Here is a 26075-nt window from a genome sequence, read left to right as displayed (position 1 = left end):
TTTCTGATAATTTTGGTTGTGATTTTCCACCCCAATTTAGACAGAATGGAATTCTCTTTGTATTCTTTAAAATAGTTCCTTGGCCCATGTGTCCCAATCAGCATGAACTACTATGTAGCAGTAATTTTTCATTTGGGGGTAAAGTCACTTCATAGAACAACTATTGAGGTAAAACCAACTATCAGAATGTGAGGACCCTAGGGCTTTAAGATATCTTCTAATTTATTCCTCTGACTTCAGGTATGAACACACAATCCATCACAAGGGAGACTCTCCTAGGTTTCAAGATTTTAGGGGGAAAAAAAATCCAATCTCCTCTGTCAAGTGATTTCCAACTTCATGTAAGTCGCTGTGTTTTTCCTGGTGTGATGGTGGTGGCATGGTTTAGTTTGGCTTAATGAAATTAGATTTCTTTTGTTCTTTGACAATCTCTTAATAAAATAATAATTTTAGGGTAGTCATAGGATAGCCTAAATTATCCTTCAGCATTTATTTCCTAACTCAGTTCCCTGTTACATGCTCTGAAATCATGCTTTTCCACTCTTTATTTGATTAGTGCCTTCTGATCTATCTTTATATTGTCCTCAACCCTCTTTGGGCACTACCAGAAGGAAGAGGGTAGATGACTCTAGTAAGTCAATATGTAAGTATGGCTGAATTTACCACTGCACTTTTCCCCTTGCCATAAATTCCAACTTCACCCTGTAATCCATGCATCCAGCCTCCTAATGTTGGCACCACAGACTTGTTGAAGTCTAGGCAAGTTTCAAACCGGATTCAAATGTTATGATCACAAATGAATTAAATGTTCTCTGCTATGTGTTCCTGTTGCTCTTTATAGTTACCTCTATTCAAAGATATATATTATGTTCTTAGATACATATCTGTTTCTTATACATAGTAAAATACAATCAGTCAAGAATAGGAATGAGAAGAATGCCTGTCTAGAATAAATGCTCAATAAACGTAAAAAAGCCAAGGCTGTGAAGAAGATAGGAAATAAACTTAGAACTAGAGGAATTCACAAAGATGATCAAGTTTGACCACATTTTACAAACAAGCAAAGTTCGACAATAAGAAATTACGTGAGCCATAGCCATATGCCTACTAGTGGCAGGCTGGGGCATCTGTGAATTTGTGTGGATACAAGGGCACCCAGTATCCATTCTCCCATGCACTTGGTAAGAGCACTCTGACCTTAGACCCTTGGCCATCTGGAACTTCTGTTTAAACTCTTAGGGGAAAATAAGGTTTTCTGTCTGGCAGCCTAGAGCCTGGGAAGATTCAGGACAGAAGCTGCTCGCAGCCACTGTGCACCATTTGGAGCCTGAGAATAAAGCCAACACAAAGCAAACAAAAGCTTGAAAGGTGAAGAGAGACTAGGTACCCCGATGCTTCTTACACCAGCATCAAGACAATCTGTAGAACAAATACGGTTCATTTTTTCAGTCAAGTAAAAAGACTTGGGCTTTCTGACTTGGTCCTAACTGAAATTGTGCAGTGCTTGAATTAAAGTACAGGGAATCTAACTCTCAACCCATGTTGTTTTCACTACCTAGGTACTGCCTGCCCCCTTCCTCGGTATTGTTTTCCTTTTCCTTTATCAAAGAACAAATCAAAGGACAAATCCTCTAGCAATTCTACCCTGAATAGGAAGCTTCTAGCTTCTACAGACGACATTGGTTATCTTTGCATGGCCCTGCATCTGATGGGTGGAAGGATTACCTCCCCATCCCTACAAGGCTGGATCCTTTTTTATCCATCCCCCAAACATACGTGCTATTTAAAAAATAAAAGTACAAAGCTCCAATATTCCCAGAGCCTTCAGTCTCATTCCAATGTGTCCCAGTTTCTATTTATTCAGAGTTGAAAACCAGAGCCCCAGGGAGGCCTGAGTTCTGGTGCATACATATGTATGACCTTATCAATGCAGAGGCAGAAATTCTATGCCTCCAGAAAGCCCTGAGTCAGAGGTGGTTCCTAGACTATTGTTGGAATTGATTTCCTCAGGCTGTTAAGATGACTTTTGTGACCTCACCATTGTAGCAGACAGGGTCTTATTTGCTCAGTAACTGAACTGGTACCTGTGTGGAAAAAGCTCACACTCTGTCTTCCCTGGCTAGGTTGGTACCAGCTAAACTAAATCAGAGGGAAATCTCACAACCAGAAATCAGCACTGCACTCTGACCTATGGTTAATATTTCAAAAGTAAAATACAACTAAGTCTGCTAAAGTTTTCTGTCAGGCCTGGGAGAAACTTGCAACTACAGAAGAGAGAGACATAAGATTCAATTTACATTATGTCAGTTTACGATTCAAATATATTTTACACTTTAAGGTATAAAAATACTCATTCCAACACTGTAGTGGCAAATGAATCACAAGAGCCTAAATCCCTACCAGTAGGGAGCTGGTTAAATGAATTATGATACACACCTCAGTGGGCCTCTGTAGAGCTATTAAAGTGAAGAAGACTGGTCTCTATGACCTGATGCCTAAGACATCTTTTAAAGTGAAAAAGGCAAGGGTGCAGGAGAGTGTGTGCATGATGCAAGTATTCATGTTAAATGGAGGGAGAGGGAGCTCTGTTGATGTACACACACACACACACACACACACACACACACACACACACTCCCTCAATATGCAGAGAAGATCCCTGGAAGGATCCACAAGAAACTAGGATCAGGGGTGGCCTCAGGGAAAGGAACCAGAGCATTGGTGGGTAGGGTTGGAAGGGAGAGTAACTTTATAGTATATTTCCTTTTGTGCTATTCGAATTTGTGTTACTGTGTCTTCGCATTGCCCATTAAAATAAAAACAACAGTATTCCAAGGTCTGACTTTGATTTAGAGTTTAACAATGAAAACATTAAGATTTTATATTCCTTTCTTCCTTTAAGGCAAAAGCAGGCCCTTTCCATCTTTGGTACTTGCTTTTGAACAAATAGGCTCTAGTATTTTTAGACTTTCTCCCTGGAGTCCAAAGCTCACTGTATTGAAGCAGCCAGGGAAATATCCAGAGTTGGAGCCCAAACTCCAACCCTGTGCCCTAAATGTTTTTCAGTCATGGAGAAAGTAACTTTTTCCATGTAGTAACCAGTACTGCTGGTTAGAGTGGCAGGAACATGCACTGAGGTAATTTCTTGTTCTTTATTTCTCTCTCTCTCTCTCTCTCTGGTTGTGTTGTTCTTTTCCTCAAAGTGAACACACATCTGAAAACAGCTCTAGTGCATTTCTGCTGGAAGAAGCAAGAAGCTATTAACAGCAGCACTTGAGGCTGCTGTGAAAGTCCATTACCCCAGAAATAGATTAAGGCAAGTTTGCAAAAACGCGTTCCCCCAGCATTATCATTCTTACCTGAAAGAACGCAGCTCCTATTTAGCAGGAGACAGATGTTCTTATCTCATTTCACTGGAAAACTAAAGTGAGACAAATAAAGACAAAAAGTCTACCTCCTGAGAATTTGCTTTGCTTCTTTAATTTTGAATCATGTATTTTAGATGGGGTTATTTTTTTCCCCCATACCTCCACCCCTGCCACCTCCTCTGAGGTCCTTAATGGCACCTGCCTGGGACCGTGGCTTTGAAATATCTAGCTTGAGTTTATTCCCAGTCACGGTGGAACTGGATCAAAGAATGAAGGGAAGGACCAAGCCTAAGCCTTTTTGTCACTTGTGAAGCCATTTGCATAAACTCCACATACTCATCCCACAGCTGTTCCTTAGGCAGAGAACCTAACTAGTGTCAGCTCCAAACAGATTCTAACTGGTGATGAAACTATCTAAGTAGAAAGCTATTTGTGCTGCTCCTCAACTTCCTTTTCCCCTTTTCTTATCATCCTCTACTACCGGTGCTCCAAAGGGCAAAAGATAAAGTTCAACTGTGCCCTAGTTAATGTTTAAAAGAGGACTCAGAGAGGGCTAAATATAGTTCATGTTGAACCATGCCTCATTCCCAAAGGATATACAGTTCTCAGAAGTTCATTTTCAACAATAGTGTCAGAGATTTCTTCCATTTAATATATGGGAAAGAAAACCATGAATCAAGACTAGCAGGTGTATTTGACAGGCTTAAACAGAAGGCTACAGCTGAATAGCCCCCCCCCCCATAAGCTCTGTCCTGTCCAGACTATGTTTCAGGCATCAGACGTATGAATATATGTCTGTCATATACAATAAATATTAAAATTTGAGATCAAGAAAGTAGTTAAGTCTTCCCTGTCTCCAGATCAGCAGTTTTCAAATATGACTTCACATCCATTTCATATGCTTGAGACTTTCCCCTAGAAATTCTGATAAGGTGATACTCAGGGCAGGCAGGGAATGTTATCTCTACAGGGTTCTGCCATATGGCCTGAGCTGAGCACTATAGCGGTGGCTGAGGAGCCTCAGGGGCTGGGACCACTTGATGCTCTCTCCCTGCCGAAAAGGACCGATGAGACAAACCTGGAAACATGCTACCTTCTGCACTGTATGGCACTTTCCAGAGTGCAGTATACTCTCTCATCACAGCCCCACAGGGGAGGCAAGCCAGGGTATTTATCTCCATTTTACAGATGAGAAAATTGAAGATCCACGAGACTTGCCAAAGGTCAGAGGCCGATCTGGACTGGCAAGCAAAGCCTCTCTGAATCATTTCCCCCTAGCACTGCAGCTTCCTCTCCCTCTCTCTCTCTCTTCTCTTCTCTCTCTCTCTCTCTCTCTCTCTCAAGCTTCAGGTCTATGATGAGGAGCTTGAGTGCTGGCAACCATCTTGCTCCCAGAATCAAAGGAAAAAGCATGAAATCCTGGCCAGCCAGCACTAAATAAGGACCACCCTTTAATTGTATAGATAAGGAAATGGAGGCACAGTGATTTCCCCAAAATTACATGTCCAGTGAGTGGCAAGAAAAATAAACAACAGTGGGATACAAAATCTAGACCAAAAGCAGAGCAAAATGGAGGGGAACTGCGTATCTCCTGCTTGGGGTTTCCACGAAGTTGAAGTGATTGCTGCACAGAGCTGCTGTGTATTTGGAAGACTGCCCACTGCATTGAGAAATGGACCATGGCAAGGGGTAGCCATACAAATCACCGAGGTCACCTTGATGGTCTTTATGAGTGTGCCAGTCAGTCTGTGGCTATTTGTGTGTGTGTGTGTGTGTGTGTGTGTGTGTGTGTGTGTGTGTGTTGTTTAGTCGCCAAGGGGATGCACAAGCAAGCACGAGCCTGTATACATATAGCAAAGGTAAAAAAAACAAAACAGAACAAAACAAAAATCTCCCTGGAAAGTGTTAGCGTAATTACACAGCCAGTCTGTTTCTTACCTGGAGCTAAATGCAGTCTCCACAATCCCTGTCAATTGTGACGATCATTCATGATGCGGAAGTGTGCAGGGAAGAGGTCTCCCCTGGCTCATTCATCTAATTTTTCTAACCCTCTAGCATAGCTAGAGATGAACCCAACTCCTATAAAACAGAAACAAACTTCAAATCTGTGTCAGAGCCTGCTGGAGAGAATGATTTACAAACTGCCAGCAGAACATTGGTGTAAACAAGATAATGCACATTAATTCTCAGCGAGGCAATTAGCATTCAGTTATTCTGAACAAGGCCTGACCTTGATGCTTGAGGATCTGAACAGAATGCAACCTGTAGCTTAAAGGGAAATGCCACCTCTTCCTCTCAAATTGGCAGGTCTCGAGGGTTCCAAGGCTCAAGAAGCACTCTTCCTCATAAAGACTCACAAAGGGACAAAACCCGTCTCAACACAACTCTTGTATCTCAGAAGTGCTGTCTTTTTGCCTTTGAGGCCACAAAAACTTTGATGACTCTCACCTTTGATCTAAATTTCTAAGGCATCTAAGTGTTATGGTGCATTCCAGAGGCATCTTTCACTTCAAGTCATCTGAGGGCTTAAAAGGTCTTAAAATGAAGAACTGCACACATTTCTTTGGATATTTCTTCTATTGCTAATTCAAAAAAGAGGATGTGTTTGTAATTGCCATGCTTATTAGCATTATCTCTATCTCTGCTTTCTGGGGATATTTTTCCTTGAAATTTTGAAAAGGATCAATCAGAGTCTCTTACCAATGCTTTGCTACCCCAGGGTGATGAGGTAGATACTGTAAAAAGATGTATCACCCATCTGAGTCCAAGAGACCAGAGCTTCCCAAATATGAATGTGCACATGAATCTCCCAGGACCTTGTAAAGGGAGATTCTGATTCAGTAGGGCTGAAGTAGAAGCAGAGATTCTACATGTCATAAGATCCCAGGTGATACTGATGTGATCCAAGGACCACACTGCGTAGCTCTACTCCGGATTACTTGTCTGAGGAACTTCTTCCATGGAACAAGTTGTCCTTAAAAAATGGATCCTTCTGTGACTTTAAGACTGCTATTTATAACAGGAGGTATCACTAAATACTATGCCAGATCAGGGGTCTCAAATTTGTCCAATGCAGGCACCCTAGGCATACAAGTTGGAAGAATCTCTCCAATACCAATGCTTTCATATCCAGGGGACCCCCTTTTGAAACAAGTGTTCTGGGTTTTTTTGCTTGTTTGCTGGTTTTCTTACCATGTTTTTTGTTTCCTAGGGTTCACGGTTGTCCACCTTAGGTTAATTTGATATACCCAATTCTAAGGGTACTAATGGCCTTTGCTTCTGTTGGACTACCAAGTGACAAAGACAACATTGATAAAAAAAAAAAAATAGCAGATGTGATAATATTCCTTCCCTCAGGGGTTGCAGGATCAACTGACTGGGTTGTGGGTGATGGCAAAAGTAGATTCTTTACTAGACACAGATAAGCCAGTTGGCTGTTGGGGAGCAATCTGCTTGATTGGGAACAAACACAGTGTTCTCCATGGAGCTCTTCTTTAGACACTCTCCAGGCAACACTTTGTCTCATGGCCAGGCTATCCTTCCCCCTCCCCCCAGCCCACACACACACTTCCTAGGCAATTTCCCTGGAATCATCTGGAAGGCTCTGTGGTCCCATCTGTCCACACCATCGATTTCCTATTCCTTTGCAGGGTTCTAGGCTAATAATAATATAACAATAAATAATAACAACAATAATACAACACCGCTGTTTAAATCCACACTACAACCCTTCGAGATAGGAACTATTATTATTCTCATTTTATGGATGAGGATTCTAAGGCACAGAAAGGATAAACAATATGCCCATTCTTTCATAAAAAGAAAAGACCTTTTCTTTTCTTTTCTTTTCTTTTCTTTTTATGAAAAAGAAAAGGTCTTTTCTTTTTATGACTATGAAAAGGACCTAAAAGAAGGTCCATGATCTTAAACACTACATGATACGTGTCCATACTCTTTTAATCACTTTACCAAAGAGAGAGAGACAGAGAGACATTGAGAGAGGCAGAGAGAGGGAGAGAAAGTCTTATTATCCTCTTTATCTCTTACAGTGGATGGCTCATTAAAACCAGAGCCAAAATAATTAGCAACCAAATAAATTAGTTTCCTTTCCAAGAGAGTGTTTTCAAACACTCCCCTGAGGTGAGGGAAAATATTTGCATTCTGTCCCTGTTGGTGGGGTGTGTGCAGTGAAGTGCATTCCCTTAGAATGGGTTGGATCCTTTTAAGGAAGCAGAAAATAAGAAGGAAAACAAAACAGTTGTTTCCATAGTAAAATATGTTGACTCTTCTTACTCCTTTACATTTGAATAAATTCTATCCCCTTTGGGTGTACAGGTCATACTGTCTTTGTGAAGCTGCCTGCATTATACCAACCCCAGTTCTTTCTCCATTAAAAAAAAAATACTGGCCAGTATTATTAGAATATCTCTGCATGCCTTATGAGTATATGCATCATATGTTTTTCTTTGTTTCACATATATCATTCTGGTCTCTTCTACTTGATTCTAAGCACTTTGGCTTAAACACTTATTCCTAGAATATTGTATACTAATTTTGACTCTTTATATACATTTATATACCCAGTTTGCTTTACTGGACAAACAGTGACACTCTCCTTCCCTAACTTAGGGTAACATAGCTAAGTGTGATTTGCTTAGGTTAGTGCATCAATTTACCTATGCCTGCATAGGCCAGATCATAGGCTCTCTATGTAGCCCCGGTACCTGTACCACGACAGAGCTACCCATGACACCTGGCAGCCTAGCTAACCATCTCATGCCAATGCATTAGGGTCACAAGGATACTGGGCACAAGATGTAGACTATACGAGATGAAATTTAAGAATTGCAGTATTGAAAAAACAAATTCAGAGTTCAGCCTCCATGGATAAAGGTATGGAAAGGCCATATTTGTATGTGAAGGGCAACATTTAAAGTTTTGATACAGGCACTGAGGAAATCTACCCCATTAAATTGGTGAGAGCCAGTCAGAGAAATTCAGAGAAAAGTTCTGCTAAGTCCAATGTTTTCTACGTTAGTAATTCACTCATGGGTCCCTGGATTACATGAAGGGACATATAAAAGTATGTAAATATTATATAAATAAAATATATTCATTTTTTAGATGTTTATTTATTTGAGCGAGAAAGAGCACACAAGCTAGGAAGGGGCAGAGAGAAAGGGAGAGAGAATCCCAAACAGGCTCCAAGTTGTCAGCACAGAGCCTGATGTGGGGCTCAAACTCATGAACCATGAGATCATGACCTGAGCTGAAATCAAGAGTCAGACACTAACAACTGAGCCACTCAGGTGCCCCTCAAGGACCAGGTATTTAAAAGACAAAATTAATTCTGAGCATTCATCTGATGGTCTATGCTGAAAAGATACTGGGAAAGATCATTCTAAGACCCATTTTTGGACACTTTGAGGAAAATAAGATCTAGGTAATGTTTACAATATGTTTGGTTGGGCTACCTTAATTTCCCTGACAAACTGAGAGATATCCTGAAAACAGAAATAATAAATCTTGACTTTATTGAGACTTTGATTTCATCCTCTATGGAACACTCATCAATGAACTAGGCAAATGTGGTCTGAATTATGCAACTGTGGGTTGGGCAGATAACCTAAAAGTAACTCTAGGCTGTTATTATTAGCTCAGGATCAACCTGGGAGTTTCACTAAGAAATGAAAGTATATTGACAACATATTACTGGATACAGTTGTTTTTGTTTTTTGTTTTTTGTTTTTTGTTTTTTGTAATTTACCTAAACGTTGACATCAGAATATTACTTACCCTTCCTACACATGGACTCATGGGAGCAAAACTTACCCATTTCAAGAAGGTCACCCCCTCCCACCACTCACAAGAGTTTGGAGAGATTTAAAATGGAATAGGTTTTTATCAGGTGAGAAAAGGAGGTTATGTGAAACTTAAAATGAAAGTGAGTTGCTAGATTAAGTTACTTCTTGCAATTTTTAACCCTTTGATTTCTTGGGTTTTGAGTAACACCAATAAAAATCCATTACCATGTTCATATTTGTGTCTAAACTCCTAGTGTTTATAAATAGACTAAGCTAAGAAGTGGACTGTGAAGCAGGCCACACATCTCCCTGGGACACCAGAATCCCAGTGCAACATTTAAGCTTCCAGAAGACTACAAGTAACCACATCATTACCACAGAAATGCCACTTGCTTATTATAAGGCAGCCTGAGTCATTAAACTCAAGAGCCTCTGGAGTCTGTGGTCTTCCGGGATGTAGTGAGACTGATAAATTCTCCTCTCTGACCACTGCCCTCCCCTGTTCTGTGTCTCTCTCATCTAGTTACTCTTTGGCCTCGCCATGTCTCTCTAAGTGATCTGGTTGTCACTCTGGTTCTGGATTTACCTTGCATCTCTCTCCAGCTTGATCTTCAAAGTTAACATTTGTTAATACTGACCTCAATATAGTGCCAGAAACTCCTGCTTCCTCTTCACTGAGATGTGGTAAGGATCAAACAAGTTCATTTATGTGCAAGCAATTCAAAAATGTTAAAGTACCGTATGGATATTATTTCTATCTTTGCTCTCATTTCTGGCACTGATGATACTACATGGCCTATCGTAGGTATTCATTAAACAAGTGTTGAAGGAACCAACAAACAAATGAAAATACTTTCCATCTTACACATCAAAATCACGTTGATATTCCTGAAGTTAAGCTCCCCACCGTTCAAAAAAAAAAAAAAGCTGACTTTAATTAGGTGCTTTGTTCTAAACAAGTATTATGTGAAGTTTAGGACTTTTTTTCTATTTTTGTGAAAAATGCCACTGGAATTTTATTAGGGATTACATTGAATCTGTAGATAGATTTGAATAGTATGGACATTTTAATAATATTAATTCTTCCAATCTGTGTCACTATGGGATATCGTTCCATTTATTTGTGTCAGTGGGAAAGGGTAGTCTCTTTAGTAAATGGTACTGGGAAAACTGGATATCCACATGTGAAAGAATGAAACTGGACCTTATCTCATATCATGTACAAAAATCAATTCAAAATTGATTAAAGACTTACACATAGGAAGTAAAACTGTAAAACTCCTAGAAGAAAACCCCTTGACATAGGTGTTGGCAATTTTTTCATGTGTGACACCAGAAGCGCAAGCAACAAAAGCAAACATAAGGAAGTTGGACTACATAAAATTAAAGCATTTCTGCACAGCAAAGGAAACCATCACCAAAATGAAAAAGCAACCTAAGGAATAGGAGAAAATACTTGCAAACCATATAGTCAACAGACGGCTAATAACCAAAATGTACTTTCAAAACCTATACAATAGCAAAGAAAACACAAATTAACTGATTAAAAATGGGCAAAGGACCTGAATAGACATTTTTCCAAATTAGACAAATAGCCAACATATGCATAAAAATGTGTTCAACATCACTAATCATCAGGGAAATACAAATCAAAACCAATGAGTTAACTCCTTATACCCGTTAGGATGGCTATTCTCAAAAAGTCAAAAATTAATAAATGCTGGTAAGTATGTGGAGAAATTGGAACACTGTTGGTTGGACTATAAATTGGGACAGCCATTATGGAAAGCAATGTGGAATTTCTTCAAAAAATCAAGAATAGAATAACCATATGACTCAGCAATCACGAATATACATTCAGAGGAAAGGAAATTAGTATCTCAAAGAGATATCTGCATTCCCATATTCATGCAGCATTATTTACAATAGCCAACATTTGGAAACCACCTAAGTAAGTGTCCAATGACAGATGACTAGATAAAGAAAATGTGGTACACATATGGCTGAATGGAATACCATTCAGCCATAAAAAGAAGAAAATTCTGCAACAACATGAATGAACCTAGAAAACATTATGCTAAGTGAAATAAACCAGACAGAGAAAGACAAATATTGCATGATCTTATTTGCGTGTGGAATCTAAAAAAGCTCAAGTCATAGAAATAAAGAGTAGAACAGTGGTTGCCAGGGGCTAGGGAGTGGAGGACATGGGAGATGTTGGTCAAAGGGTATAAGCTCTCAAGTTCTAGGATAAATAAATTCTGGAGAGCTAGTATACAGCACAGACATTATATTTAATAATGCATTGTATACTTGAAATGTGCTGAGAGCAGATCTTAGTCTTACCGCCCCGCCCCCCAAAATGTTAAATAGGTGATGGGTAGGTGAACTAACTCGATTGGGGGAATCATTTCACAATGTATTTATATATCAAAACATCACACTGTACACCTTTAATATATACAGAGTCTATTAGTCAATCACATCTCAGTAAAGCTGAAGAAAGAAAAAGAACTGTGGCATTTAACTTAGAACACTGGAACCCTTTACAGAGTTTTAAGCAGTGGATTGACATGGATCAGAATTGCATTTTGTTAGGGTGATGAGGCTGAGATATGGAAAAAGAATTTGAGAGCAAGAAAATACAGAAGAAGGAGACCAAATGGGAGACTATGACAGAGTACAGAGAAAAGGAGATGATAACATGGTCACCAAAGCAGCCAAGGGACAAAAAGAAGAGGCTGAATTGACAGGTATTTGTGAGGAAGAATCTGTAAAGGATTATCGAATCATATTTGATCTACTTTAATGTGAAATTACCATGAGCCATAATTTGAAGCACATTCATCCTTGTTTCACAATTTTGGGTATGAGGTAGCTCCAACAAATGAGCATCAACTCTAGTTCAACTTTTTAAGCAAATAGTTTGATGACATATAGACTGAAGAGGAACATACCTTGCCCATTTTATCAATAATAATAGTTCATGCTTCTAAAATTCAAGATGATGAAATAAAAATGAAAAATATGATTCTCCCTCAAGCACAAAACCAAATCTCATTTACATAGGGATTTATGAACTCTTTTTCCACTAGAAAAGAGTAACTTTTCAAATTTGATTTTGGTCAATTAAAAACGTCACTGCAAACTGAGGGTTGATGGGGGGGTGGGAGGGTGGGGAGGGTGGGTGATGGGTATTGAGGAGGGCACATTTTGGGATGAGCACTGGGTGGTGTATGGAAACCAATTTGACAATAAATTTCATATATTGAAAAATAAATAAATAAATAAATAAATAAATAAAAACGTCACTGCCAATAGACTCCCAAACCAGTTTTTATTTGGTGGGAAAATTGTAAAACAAAAGCAAATAAGTTACTTACTGAGTAGACGTAAAATATATTTTACAATGCTTCCTCTCACCCACTGTCAACCTAGGGGACAGATTTGTCCTCAGGGTGCCATAGAGAGAGCAGCATTTATAATGCCCTCGCTAGGTCTTGGATACCTAAAAGTTTGAAAATGAGAATGAGCTGCTCTTTTAAAAGCAGAGGCAGAGTACTTAAATGCCACTTTTCAATAGTACCCAGAGGTTTTGAGAATTAACCAGCTCCAAAAATATATTACGTGCCCTCTGAAGGAAAATTAAAACACAAATCAAAATTGTTGAGGGAAACATTAGTGCCCTCCATCAGCTGAAGAGTTGCACACACATGCTGTGCTCACAGCCCCTGCAGGCCTAAGGCCAATAATGCCGAAACTAAATTTCAGTGCCAGTGAGCATACAACGGAAGGGGTAGAGGGTCACCTCCCTGTAGTGGTATCAAAATCCTCTACCTTCAGGTCCTTTCTCCCCAGCAACTCCCTTGTTTTCTGTCTGAACAGAGAGGTTTAAGGATCTTTTGGAGCTCTAAAATTGCAAGCCCATCCTCCATTCCAACACGGCAGCTTTGTTGTCAGTTACCAGGTTAGTCACAAAGACTATGTTGGGAGTGGGTGTCATTCAATTCAACGGGAGATTAAGAAAATACCCACACTTCTGTAAATGATTTAAATTCCAAGGCTGACTAGAGTAAGAGCCAAGTATAGACACAGCTTTGGAATGCACCCTACTAATAAAGAAACAGACTTATTGGGCAATACACATTATAATAAATCTTTATCAGAGTATAATGCTAACATAAGCAACTTCTGATTCTCTTTCCACCCTTCACAACCACAATTATACACATTTTATCCTGAAATTCAGTATTTACTCATTCATCCATTTACCCAACATATATTGGAGCCATACTATGGACAAGGCATTGTGCGAATTCTGTGAGAAAATCCAAGATGTACAAGACCCAAAGTTTTACTGAAGGGGTTTACAGTATAGCATAGAGTCTAAATCTCTTGACTTCTGAAGGGGAAACAATCTGAGTTTGTATATCAAGTCTGGTTGCTAACCTTGGGGAAGTTTATGGATCTGAGTTCTAGTTTCCTTGAGGATAATGATAATAACATATATATATATATATATATATATATATATAACATATATATATAATATATATATGTATTTTATATATATGTATAGATATAATATATATGTATGTTATATATGTACATATACAATGAATATATATGTATGTTACATATATACATTATATATCATATAGGATAAGCACGAGGAGGAGGAGACTCAGAGCCACAGAGCCCAGCACAGAAAATGGAAAAGTCATATCAGTCTGCCTTTGGGATCATCAGTTCACTATGAGCCAAGAGTGGTCTGGAAATGTGGCTTTGGACCAGACTCTGCATGGCCTTGAATGTAGGCTGAGAAATGTTGACTTTATTAAAAAAAAAAAAAATGATAGGGGCACCTGGGTGACTCAGTTGGTTAAGCATCCACCCTCAGCTCAGGTCATGATCTCACAGTTCATGAGTTCGAGCCCCGCATCAGGCTCTGTGCTGACAGCTTAGAGCCTGGAGCCTGCTTCAAATTCTGTGTCTCCCTCTCTCTCTGCTCCTCTTCTACTCATGCTCTGCCTCTCTCTCTCTCTCTCTCTCTCTCTCTCTCTCTCTCTCCCCTTCAAAAATAAATAAAAACATTTTAAAAAATTAAAATAAATAAAACTAAAAGTAAATGATAGGATATCCCGAAAAGTTATTTTGTGCAAGAGTAAGGACACAGATAACACTGTATTTCCAAAGGATAACTTCATATCCTATGTAATAAAGAAACTGGAAGGAAACTAGAAGTAAAGACGTTATTTAAAAAAAAATGTTTATTTATTTTTGAGATAGAGAAAGAGTGAGGAAGGGGCAGAGAGAGAGGGAGACACAGAATCCAAAGCAACCGCCAGGCTCTGAGCTGTCAGCACAGAGCCCAACACGGGGCTCAAACCCATGAACTGTGAGATCATGACCTTGGCCGAAGTCAGCCGCCCAACCAACTGAGCCACTCAGGTGCCCTGCAAAGAAGCTATTTAAAGGGTGATTACAGGGGCACCTGGGTAGCTCAGTCGGTTAAGCGTCTGACTTTGGCTCAGGTCATGATCTCACGGTCCGTGAGTTCGAGCCCCGCGTTGGGCTCTGTGCTGACAGCTCAGAGCCTGGAGCCCATTTCAGATTCTGTGTCTCCCTCTCTCTCTGCCCCTCCCCTGTTCATACTCTGTCTCTCTCTGTCTCAAAGATAAATAAACGTTAAAAAAAATTTTTTTTAAATAAAGGGTGATTACAAAAGTACAGGCCAAAACACAATGCATACCCTCAACCTAATCATGAAGAAAAACCAAGCAAATCCAAATGAAGGAATTCTCTACAGAATAATTGACCTGTACTCTTCAAAAGTGTCCAGGTCATAAAAGACAAGGGAAGACTGAGGAAGTGTGACAGATTGCTGAGAATTAAGGATTCATGACAACTAAATGCTATGTGGATCCAGGAATGGATCCTGGAAGAGATCAAGGACATTAGTGGAAAAACTGATGAAATTCAAATAAAGGCCATAGTTCAGTTAATATTATGGTACCACTGTTAATTTTAATAAATGCATCATGGTTAGACAAGATATCAACTTTAGGAAAGCTGAGTGAAAGGTATAAGAGCTTTCTATTATTTATATAACTTTTCTGTAAGCCTAAACTTTTATCAGATAAAAAGTTTTGTTTTGAAGTCCAAGCAAGAGAAGAGTAAAGACCTGAACCAGGGTAACGGTTCTGAGGACTGGGAGAGAGGAAGCAGAATTGGTAAGAATTGGATGCCGTCTGGGGCTGGTAGGCTGAGAAAGGAGTCATTGAGAATGTGACTCAGGGGCGCCTGGGTGGCGCAGCCGGTTAAGCGTCCGACTGCAGCCAGGTCACGATCTTGCGGTCCGTGAGTTCGAGCCTCGCGTCAGGCTCTGGGCTGATGGCTCAGAGCCTGGAGCCTGTTTCCGATTCTGTGTCTCCCTCTCTCTCTGCCCCTCCCCCGTTCATGCTCTGTCTCTCTCTGTCCCAAAAATAAATAAAAAACGTTGAGAATGTGACTCAAACCTCAAAGACTGAGCAATTAGTAGTCATTAACTTGAGGAAATCCCAGGAAGGAACAGGTTTCAGAGGGTGGGTAATGAGTTCCATCTTGCACATCTTGGGTTGTAGATGAGAGAGATCCATAGGAAACTATATATGAACGACAGGGAAAGGTAGGGTTGTAAATTTGGGAGTCAACCAAAATAAGGTAATAGTTAGAACTCTGGGAGTGAATACATTTACCAAAGGGGACAGAAAAAAGTGTGAAAACAGACACTTTTTGGGAAACATCCACATTTAGGAAGAAGATGAAAAAGGAAGAGCTACATTCTAATTCCATTTCTTTCATTAGGGGAAAGCACATGTTTAAAAATATAACAGATTGGGAGTACACTGGGGCTCTGGAAGACACCAGTTTTATACGTCCATAATGGAGGTAATGAGTGATGGGGATTATACAAAAAGAGAAAAAGGGAAAGAGAAGATTGGGGGTCATTTGTGTGTATTTTCAAATAAATAGAAAAGCTTCAAGAAGTATGCTACTGGATTGATCAAGTTTGGGATTTGAAATCTCAGTGGCATGTTTTAGAAGAATGTAACTGGGCTTTTTACCATTAGCCTTGAAAGTTAAAACCTCATCTCTCCAAACACCTTAGCTTCTTGGAGAGTTCCACTATACATTTAGAAGAATAAAAGATTGCAAATGAAATGAGCAGGATAGTCTGACTGCAGTGCATTTTAGGAAAATCTGCTAGAGAATAGTACCGTGTTTTCAGTTTTCCTAGAAAAGAGTCCCCACACACACATTTTAAACATGTATGCCCATATGTAGCCTCACAGATCCTAAGTTTACACTTTGGTGAACCTGTTTTGAACACAAATGGCCTTCTGCTTTCCAGCTTCCTGATGTAGCTATCTGCAACACCCCACTTGTAGAGAGTTTCTCCTCTTCCAATTCTAAATGGTTCTCAACACCGTGTTCCCATAGCTCTTGTGCCTGGTCCTCCATGGGGTCAACCAGAGCTCTTCTTTGGGATTTGCAATGGTAACTAATTAATTTATTTAGACTATAGACATGAAAGGTGCAAGGCATGAAACTTGGAAATTGTCAGCAGGCATGTTCTCTGCAAGTCTATATTTAAAAATAAGGATAGGGGCACCTGGGTCACTCAGTCGGTTAAGCATCTCACCTCAGCTCAGGTCATGATCTCATGGTTCTTGAGTTCAGCTGTGCTGACAGCTCGGAGCCTGGAGCCTGCTTTGGATTCTGTGTCTCCCTCTCTTAATGCCCCTCCCCCACTCATGTTCAAGCTCGCTCTCTCTCTCTCTCTCTCTCAAAAATAAACGTTAAAAAAAACTTTTAAAAATAAGAATAAAGCTGAAATACAGAATGAAGCTGATGTGAATCAGAAATCCCAAAGGAATTCTGCTGTCATCTGGTTACTGGTTCCAATTGTTGCTGGAGCACAGAAGTATCACTGCCCCCTTTCAACTCCACATGTGAGCACATTACTTACCACCAAAGTCTTCCAACAAACTCCCTTTTTCTGTTTTTGCCCAAGGTAGTTAGAAGTGGAGTTCTGTCAGTTGCTACTTGAAGAGTTATCACTAATACTCCTAAGGATTCTGCCTGGTTAAGAGGACTCTGTTCCTCATTATTCTTTTTAAGCCATTTCTAATGAATCCTTGTGCCCTAGGATAGAATTTGTTTATCACATTTGACCTCTTAAAGGCAGGGGCTTCCTTGCTTGCTTGCTTGCTTCCTTCCTTCCTTCCTTCCTCCCTCCCTTTCTTTCTCTCTCCCTTTCTCTCTCTTTCTTGGTTAGCACTGGGGCCAGGTACGGTATCTGATACCTAATCTAAATCTGGAATTTTGGACCATTTGAAAGCATCCCTGTATCTCCATCATGACTCTGCATGTGAGATTTGATTTTTACAAGAAACAATCTTATTTTTAAACTCAAAGAAATAAGTGTGATTGGTAGTACAGGAGAAAAAGGAGCTTTGGAGCCAACCAAGGCTGCATGTGAATCTCTCCTCTGCCACACACTAACTCTGTGACCATGACCAAATTGCTTAACCTTTCTGTTAAATTGCTTTAACTTCTCACAGAAACTAACAGTGAACGGTTTCCAATATGCCAGGCACTGTGCTAAGCATTTCACAGGTTACCTTTACCAAGTAACTGCTGTCATCTCCATTTTACATATGAGAACACTGAGGTTTAAAAAGTTAAGTCACTTGCCAAAGGACAGTAAATGACAGTCTCAAAAGTCCATACTTAACTATCAGTGGACATTATACAATATCCATCCCACAAGAATACTGTGAGGACTAAGATATCATAGGCACTGTGTCTGGCATCCCACATGTGGTGATAATAATTAAAACAAGTCTATGTTTTCCTCTTTTTATCTTATATGTCCAACTCTAAGCTATAGGAATTAAACACTAATTATTTTGAAAAAGAGATATGTGCAACAGAATCAGGCACCACTTGGACAGGACGTTTTCATTGTCGTGGTTGTTTTAATATTCACACCAAGAAATAATAATCAAATTAATCCTTCTATAGACAGCAACTATTCACTAAAGATAAGTAGCAGGACCACTAGCTAACTGCTGTACTGCCCATGAGGTGGGCACTGATAGTCTCTATTCAGAAACAACACAGGATCCAGAAGAGCGAGGTAGAGAAGGCCCACTTGGCTTCTCAAGGAATGTTTCTTGGCTTCCCCCTGAGTTATCCCCATACTGCTTCCTGTCTTACCTCTCTCTTCATGCCCTTGGGTTTGTCACTCCTACTTCTGTTCATTTGAGCGCAGAGAATCCATGGCTTACATTGGAAAGGGACATCTCTCCGCAGCTAACCAAATGGAGTAAAGGAAATAAAGGTATGTGTTCATGGAATCAGGCAGTCTGTCTCTTTATGTTAACAAATTAAATGACAAAATTCTTCCTTTGTCCACTGCAGGCTAAACTGAGCTTTCGTCCTTCTTACTTTGCTGAGGAGTTTTTCCCTCCATCTTGCCCCTAGTATAAAGTGAAAATTAAAAACCTTCTCTCCAACACTCAATATCAAATACTTTCTCTCTAGGCTCAGATCTCCGGGACGAAGTTTTACTCCGTTACCTGATTTCACACATGAAAGTTGTCTATATTTCCCTTTCTAAAGAAATATAAGGAGAAAATGTAATTATAGGTTCTGTCATAGAATCTGAAGTACAACATTTCACCGGTGGTCAAAGAGATGACAGGGCAAAAATACTCTTCATTTTTCTTTTTTGCCCTTTAAAAAAAATTGATTTTTCATGGAAAGCATTTTTTAAATTATTATTAAAATAATTCATCTCTTTTTCAACTTTTCTATGTCTAATTAATCATTGAAATTTGACAATAATGTTTTTGGCCCCTCTACTATGGATTCAGACAAACTAGTTAAATAGGGATTAATTGAAGAAATGGAAATTATATTTATCACATGGTACTACTGCTTTTCTATAAGCAATTCTAAATAAGGCTGAAACATGAATTTAAATGCTCTGACCCTGACATTATCCATAAATGTGTTTACATGTATGTATCTGGGCCTACACCAGACAATGCACTTAGTGTCTGAGGCAGCAGAGTAGACTAAAATACTGTACTAGGTTTAGGGAATATTATTTAATTTTCATGAGATTCAGTGTACTCATTTGTAAAATTGGAATAATGTCTTACAGATTTACTATCAAGATATCATAAATATATCAAGAGACATGCAATATTTAGTGAACATTAGCTCTTGAAATATGGCATGTGTTTATATTTGTAAATATTACGAAGATACACAAACACATGTACACACACACACACACACACACACACACACATTGAATCATCATCTAAAGGGTATACGCAGAGAATCAAATGTGAAATTACTGATTCTGCCAAACCTCAGATACTTATTCAAGGTCATTCAAGAGATGCTTCAGTGTCTCTGCTCTCTACAAACAGCAATCCTCTTAGAAGGTAGTGTTGAAATTCATTGAGGTTTCAATGATTTGGGGACGATGACTTTCAAAGCCAAAGAAAAGGAGTAGAGATACTTGCCAACTTTATTCTGCTTATCTCCAGTCAGAGTTAACAGTGCTATTTATATTGAGTGACCCTAAATAGTTCTTCACATTTGGATAGTGTTTGTGCAGCCATTAAATTGACTCTCTGGGAACAAATGGAAAAACAAATCAACAACAAGCATGTCTTTTGTCAGTTTCTATCAGCTTGGGCTGGCACTGCCTTTCCATTATTGGTCTCCAGAAGAACATGTGACCCAGTGGGCAGATAACTGTCAGAGTCACAGCAGTTAACTTCACTTTTCAATATTTCCTCCAAATTTGCACCTAGAAGAGTTTCATGGGTAATGAGATGAGTTTTCAAATGAAAAAGACTTAAAATGGAATCCCAGGTGGACATCTCATGGATTGACTTTAAAAAAGTTATTCACTTTCTGAATGCCAATTTCCTCACCTAAAGTATTTTCTACCACAAAGGTTTGTTCTTACAAGTCCATGTTCATGCATGTAAAGCACCTGCTGTATACCTGGCAAGTGGTATCAAGTTGTTAACAGTTTATTTCCTAAAAACTACTACTAGCAATTCTATCTACTGTGAAACACTGTGATAGGCAACTGCTGAATCTAGAAACATTATGATCTAATAGAACAAAGGCATAAAAAGGTAAATGTTCTCAACAAGAAACACTGACTACACATTTATTAATCAAAGATTGTGTTGACACAGCTTTTGAAAACTCATGATTTTTACATGCACTAAATCCATCTATATTTAATACACTAGATAAAACATTCAGCACATGTTATGTTTGGATTTCACTAATAAGGGGACTTTCTACACATCTGCTTTGCTTATCTAACACTCAAGCACAGCCAATAATTTCAAAGAAGGTAGACTGCAATTAAGCATCAGTTTCATTTCTGGGTAGCAGTGCTTATCCAATAGAGTAGTCATGAAACTTAAGATAATGACAATAAAAGTGCTAAACACAATTTGAAACATTTTATAATTTGTGAGCTTTTTTCACAATTAAGTCAAATGGTAATGGCCAAGTACCCAGTTCAGTAATTTGCTGATTGTTGTTCCAAATTACATTAATTATTTACACTGCAAAATTTAAAATATGTAACATTTTAAGTAGTTAAAGTAGATCAAACAACATTAAATATCCCTATATGGTAAAATGTAGCAAAACACTTTGCCATAATTCAAAGAACATCCTATTTTCTAAAAAGTCAAAGTACCGTTATAAAATGACCAAAAATGGCTGGATTTGTAAAAAGTAGATCAGTGGCTGATAGCGAATCAAATTATTTTGTTTTGCAGTATTTATATGTGCAATGTGTTGAGCAATCACTTCTAATACAAAGCCCCAGATGCCTGGTGAAATGCACAAACAAGATTCTCTCTGCTCTGCACAGAGACTCTTGCACAACTGTTTTATGTATTCCTTTGGTCTTGAAGTTTATCAGCTTTTGGCTTGTATGTATAATCTGAGGTCTAGTATCTGCCAATTTAACCAAACACATCCCCATATCTACTCAAATTGACAGGAACGATAATTACAATTAAAAGATTTATTCCGTAGGTTCAGTTGCAAATGGAATGAAAGCTAGGAGTCTTCTCTGCATGTATACACACAAACACACAATTCTGCAGGCTACTTCACGAAATGATGGAACATAACTGAGATTAAGCATTCTTGATAAGAAGAAGTAGGCGGGTGACTGGAAGCTTGGGAAAGGCAAATGGTGAATTCCATCTCTATCACATTCATCTTTATATACTTGGTGACTAGCATAGTGGTGTGACAAGGTAGGTTCTGTTTAAATGTTGGATCAATAAAAGAATGAGTAAAAAATAAAGTAGAAAGAATAGGCAGAGCACAGCAGAGGACCCCTGATTCTCTATTTTATGAAGTAACCAAATTTTCCCTTTAAAAATAATTATTCCCTGTAAGACTGACATTCTGTGAAGCCCTATTGATACTTTTTTAGCATTGCCACCTTACTCTAGGGACCTAGAAGACTTAACACAATTTCACATAGTGACTGATTTACAGCAAAGAAAGAAATTGTGTCTGGGATGTATGAGTCTCCAGAGATCACAGGTTTTACTTGGTTGAGCTGAGTGATGTGTTGATTCTTGACTCATTCACAGGTAACATTCTTGTTTGCTGGGCAATGACATCACAGCCATCCTCTGCAAACCACAGAGGACTGAATATGCTTTCTGCCCACTAGGACTGTCTGACAGCCCCTGTATGTGTTCAGAGGAAGTCACTCACTAATTCATTATGCTCTCTTTTTGGGTAGGGACATTTTCTGAGGTGACATTTTAACCACATTGGTTGTTACACCTACCTGTCTATTAATAGCAATCAGCCCAGCCCAGGAATCTGTGTTGGGACTACCTACTCCCCTGACACCATTGGCATTCCAAGGAAACCCCAAATCCACAGAGAAGAGGTAGACTGGCTGTTGTTTACAAATGTCTACTGTGCAGAGCTGTGAACGTGAGGAGAAAACAGAAGACAAAGATGTCTTTGAAAAGTAGAAGAGAAAGTAAAGCTTCCCCAGAGACCAACCACCATGGAAGCTTCTCCTTCCATTCTCCATCCTTCCCCTTATTTCCAACACAAGAGCACATCATATTTCTAACTTACTCAATTCCTTTGGCTAACTCAAAATTTTGATGACAAATCAAGCAAACAGGAGTAGGTATAAATAAGAAAGCAATTTTTCCTGATTATTTGAGTTGTAGGTATCAATTCTAGGCAAGAGTAGCAATATTCACTTCATACCCCAAAAATGCCATGAAAAGGACAACCTAAGGGGCGCCTGGGTGGCTCAGTAGGTTAAGTGGGTGACTTTGGCTCAGGTCATGATCTCAGAGCTTGTGAGTTGGAGCCCGCGTCAGGTGCTATGCTGTCAGCTCAGAGTCTGGAGCCTGCTTCCGATTCTGTGTCTCTCTCTCTCTCTGCTCCTTTCATGCTCATGTTCTGTCTGTCTATCTCTAAAAAATAAACATTATTTTTTTTTAAATAAAAGGACATCCTACAGTACTAGTGGATATAAACCACAAGTCAACAATTTTTGTGATCAAACATTAAAAGCGGAAACAACTTCTTTCTCACTTATTGATTCTTCATACTTTTTTTCTTTTGCAAACACTCAGAGCCATTTGGTTTTCTCCAAGCATTAACACCTACCCACATGATGGTATTTAAAATCCAGTAGGCCTAGAAATACTTCTCTCTTCCCCCTCTATGCCCTCCAATCTCTACTACCACTCTCAGTTGCTGACTCCAAAATGGCACTAGGCTAAGAAAAGAAAGAAGTCAAAGGATTGTGAAATTTCTTAGCAATTGTCATTTTCCCTTTCATTCAAGATGCAATTTAACAGCTGAAAGTGAAAACTGAAAAGAATGAGCAATTCCTTTATTCAGGACTCTGTAGAAACATAACAATATTAGGCAGCTGCCTTGAGGAGACACAGCAAGCTTATTTATTATAAGAGGCAGTACAGAGACTGGTTGGAAAAAAATAAACCTGTGTGTTCCTGCAGCCTCTTGGATTGTTATAATTTTAATGTGATAATATGCCCTTCTCTCCATATGCTCACCCTTACATTCTTGTGTGGATTCAATACACGATGTCAACTAAGTGGAATTGTATCTGGTAGCCCAATGCACAAGGTCTAAAGACTTCATTTTATTCCTTTTCATTTGAAAACAGAAACGTCTGAATAAAAGTTCAACAATTAAGTGATCTGAACTATATTAGATATCACATCACTATTCTATTTCAGTTTTAAAGCTCCTGGGCATGTGTGTCACTGCCAGCCTGCAGGGACAGGCTGCAAATGACCTTGCTTTGGGTCTGTCTCCAGAACATATATCTTCTTCAGGGGACTCCCTTAGGTTTGTCAGCCTTTATTCGCTAGTGTCCTTGACATAGAACACTGCCTGTATAACCCTGGACAGGCTCTCAGTCTATCTAGGAAAGTAGAAGTGATTCCGTCAATAAATCCCATCATACATAAATACCTGAGGATGTCCCAACAGACCACCTGAAGAGCAAGTTCTGAATTTCAAAGACATGCTTCCTGATTCTATAATTACAGAGCTGATAGTGAAGTCACAGAAAGCTCCTGGGGAGTGAAGAGGAACTTAAATAAGAAGGTAGGCTCCTGGTTATAAAACAATGCTGACTACAGCTGTGTGATCTAAACTTTGAAGATAAAAAGGACACTTTATAAAAGCACAGGCACTTGGCTTCATATTTGGAATGTCCAGAAAAACAAACTTAAAAGATTTTACACCATTCAAAGATATTCAGGGAAAGCAGGCCATTCAGAAAAGACTTATCTAACTTTTCACCCTGCTAGTGGTAGACATTTATTTATGAATCAATCAATTATACTGAATGGTAGACACTGTACTAAGCATTAAGCTGACAGAAACATAGAAATTAAAATCAAAGTTTAAACCTCAAGAAGTTCATTATACAATTTGAAAGACAAATAAATACAAAATTGCAATCTAAAGATCACCAAATTTGTCAAAGATTCTGTAAAGTGATTTCCAATGACTGACTGTATAAATTATACTATATCCATAAAGATAGGACATACTGATCTCAAAGATTAATGGAAAAGCCTTGCTAATAAGAATAAATAAATACAACAAGTTTTTGGTATCATACAAGTCAAAGAATAGAGGATATCCTGAGAGAAGTACCAGATTCTAATCACATTTCTGGTACAACTTCAACATTTTGGCTAAGTCTTTCAATATTTCTGGCTCTGTTTCTTCAGCCCTTAAAATGTTATAAAATATTTCTAAAGTTTATCATAGTACTAAAATAACATCAGTATTAAACACGGGATATCATAAAATGTCTCACATCTTAAACTTTTACTCCACATAATTAAATATTTTTGATGATCCAGTCATCATTACAATATCAACATATAAATGGAAATAAATGCACACTGGGATTTTGGTTCATTTTATTTGTCACTGTATTAAGCATCTATATCAGTTAGGGACCCTACAAGAAACAGATAACATATCCTGGGATATTCCAAGGAAGGTCAAAATGCTATTGACAAAGCTATGAGTCAGTGTAGAAGAACCACAAAGGATAGTGGATTAACAAGAAGAGAGAGGGGGTTAAGAGAACCCAAAAGAATAGAGTTTTGTAAAAGAGGCCACCTCTAGTCAAAGGACCCACACACTTGAAGCAATCATACAGAGACACCCAACAGCCAAAAAAACCTAGAATCCATAACCTTCTGAGGTGGAGACTAGGACAGAGAATAATGAAGAAGATCTGGAACAATGTCAGAAGATATCTAGAATGGTCCACATTTTTTCCCCTCTAGTATCTACTCTTATCATTTATCCAGATAAAAAATGTGTCAGCCATTATGGAAAACAGTATGGTGGTTCCCCAAAAAATTAAAAATTTAACTACCATATGATCAAGCGATCCCACCCCTGGGTATACATCCGATGTAAATGAAACCAGCATCTAAAAAAATACCTGCATACCCATGTTCACCGCAGCATTATTCACAGCAGCCAAGATATGGAAAAAGCCTAAATGCCCCTTCATGGATCAAAGAAATGTGACATATATAGAGATATATAATGGAATACTATTCAAACTTAAAAGAAAAGGAAATTCTTCCATTTGCAACAACACGGATGAAACTAGAGGGGGTTATTTTTTTTTTTATTTTTTTTTCAACGTTTATTTATTTATTTTTGGGACAGAGAGAGACAGAGCATGAACGGGGGAGGGGCAGAGAGAGAGGGAGACACAGAATTGGAAACAGGCTCCAGGCTCTGAGCCATCAGCCCAGAGCCTGACGCGGGGCTCGAACTCACGGACCGCGAGATCGTGACCTGGCTGAAGTCGGACGCTTAACCGACTGCGCCACCCAGGCGCCCCTAGAGGGGGTTATATTAAGTGAAATAAACCATAGAAAGACAAATACTTAAGGCATCACTCATTCTAAAAATAAATAAAATAAAATAAAAGCCAATTTCATGGAAACAGAATAGAATGGTTGTTGCCAGAAGCTGGCGAAGAGAAAAATGGGGTGATACAAGTCAAAGGATATCAATGTTTAGTTTAAGAATAAGTTCTGAGGCTGTAATATACAGCATGGTGGCTCTGGTTAATACATTAATACTTATATACTCAAAAGTTGCTGAGAGTAGTTTCTTTTTAGAGAGAGCACACACGCACAACTGAACAGGGCATGGGGGTGGGAAGCAGAGACAGAGAGAGATATAATCCCAGAAGGGGGAGGCAGGGGAAGAGAGATTGAGAAAGAGAGAG

The 26075-nt window shown here is 38.9% G+C and overlaps 1 long non-coding RNA gene across 2 annotated transcripts in view; it reads right to left on the bottom strand.

Moving 5' to 3' along the window:
• Positions 1 to 26075, bottom strand: part of LOC123379297 — a 136181-nt gene that overhangs the window by 32871 nt on the left and 77235 nt on the right. The window contains exon 5 of one of the 2 annotated variants that reach the window (XR_006583592.1): positions 5307 to 5447. The exons of the other annotated variant lie outside the window; for it this stretch is intronic. This is a non-coding gene — a long non-coding RNA (uncharacterized LOC123379297). The remainder of the gene's footprint in view (positions 1 to 5306; positions 5448 to 26075) is intronic. 2 annotated transcript variants of the gene reach the window in all.

Source organism: Felis catus, chromosome A1 (genome assembly GCF_018350175.1).
Source record: "Felis catus isolate Fca126 chromosome A1, F.catus_Fca126_mat1.0, whole genome shotgun sequence".
NCBI lineage: Eukaryota > Metazoa > Chordata > Mammalia > Carnivora > Felidae > Felis > Felis catus.
Note: the sequence above shows the minus strand (reverse complement) of the source record. Positions and strands in the feature narration are given on the sequence as shown.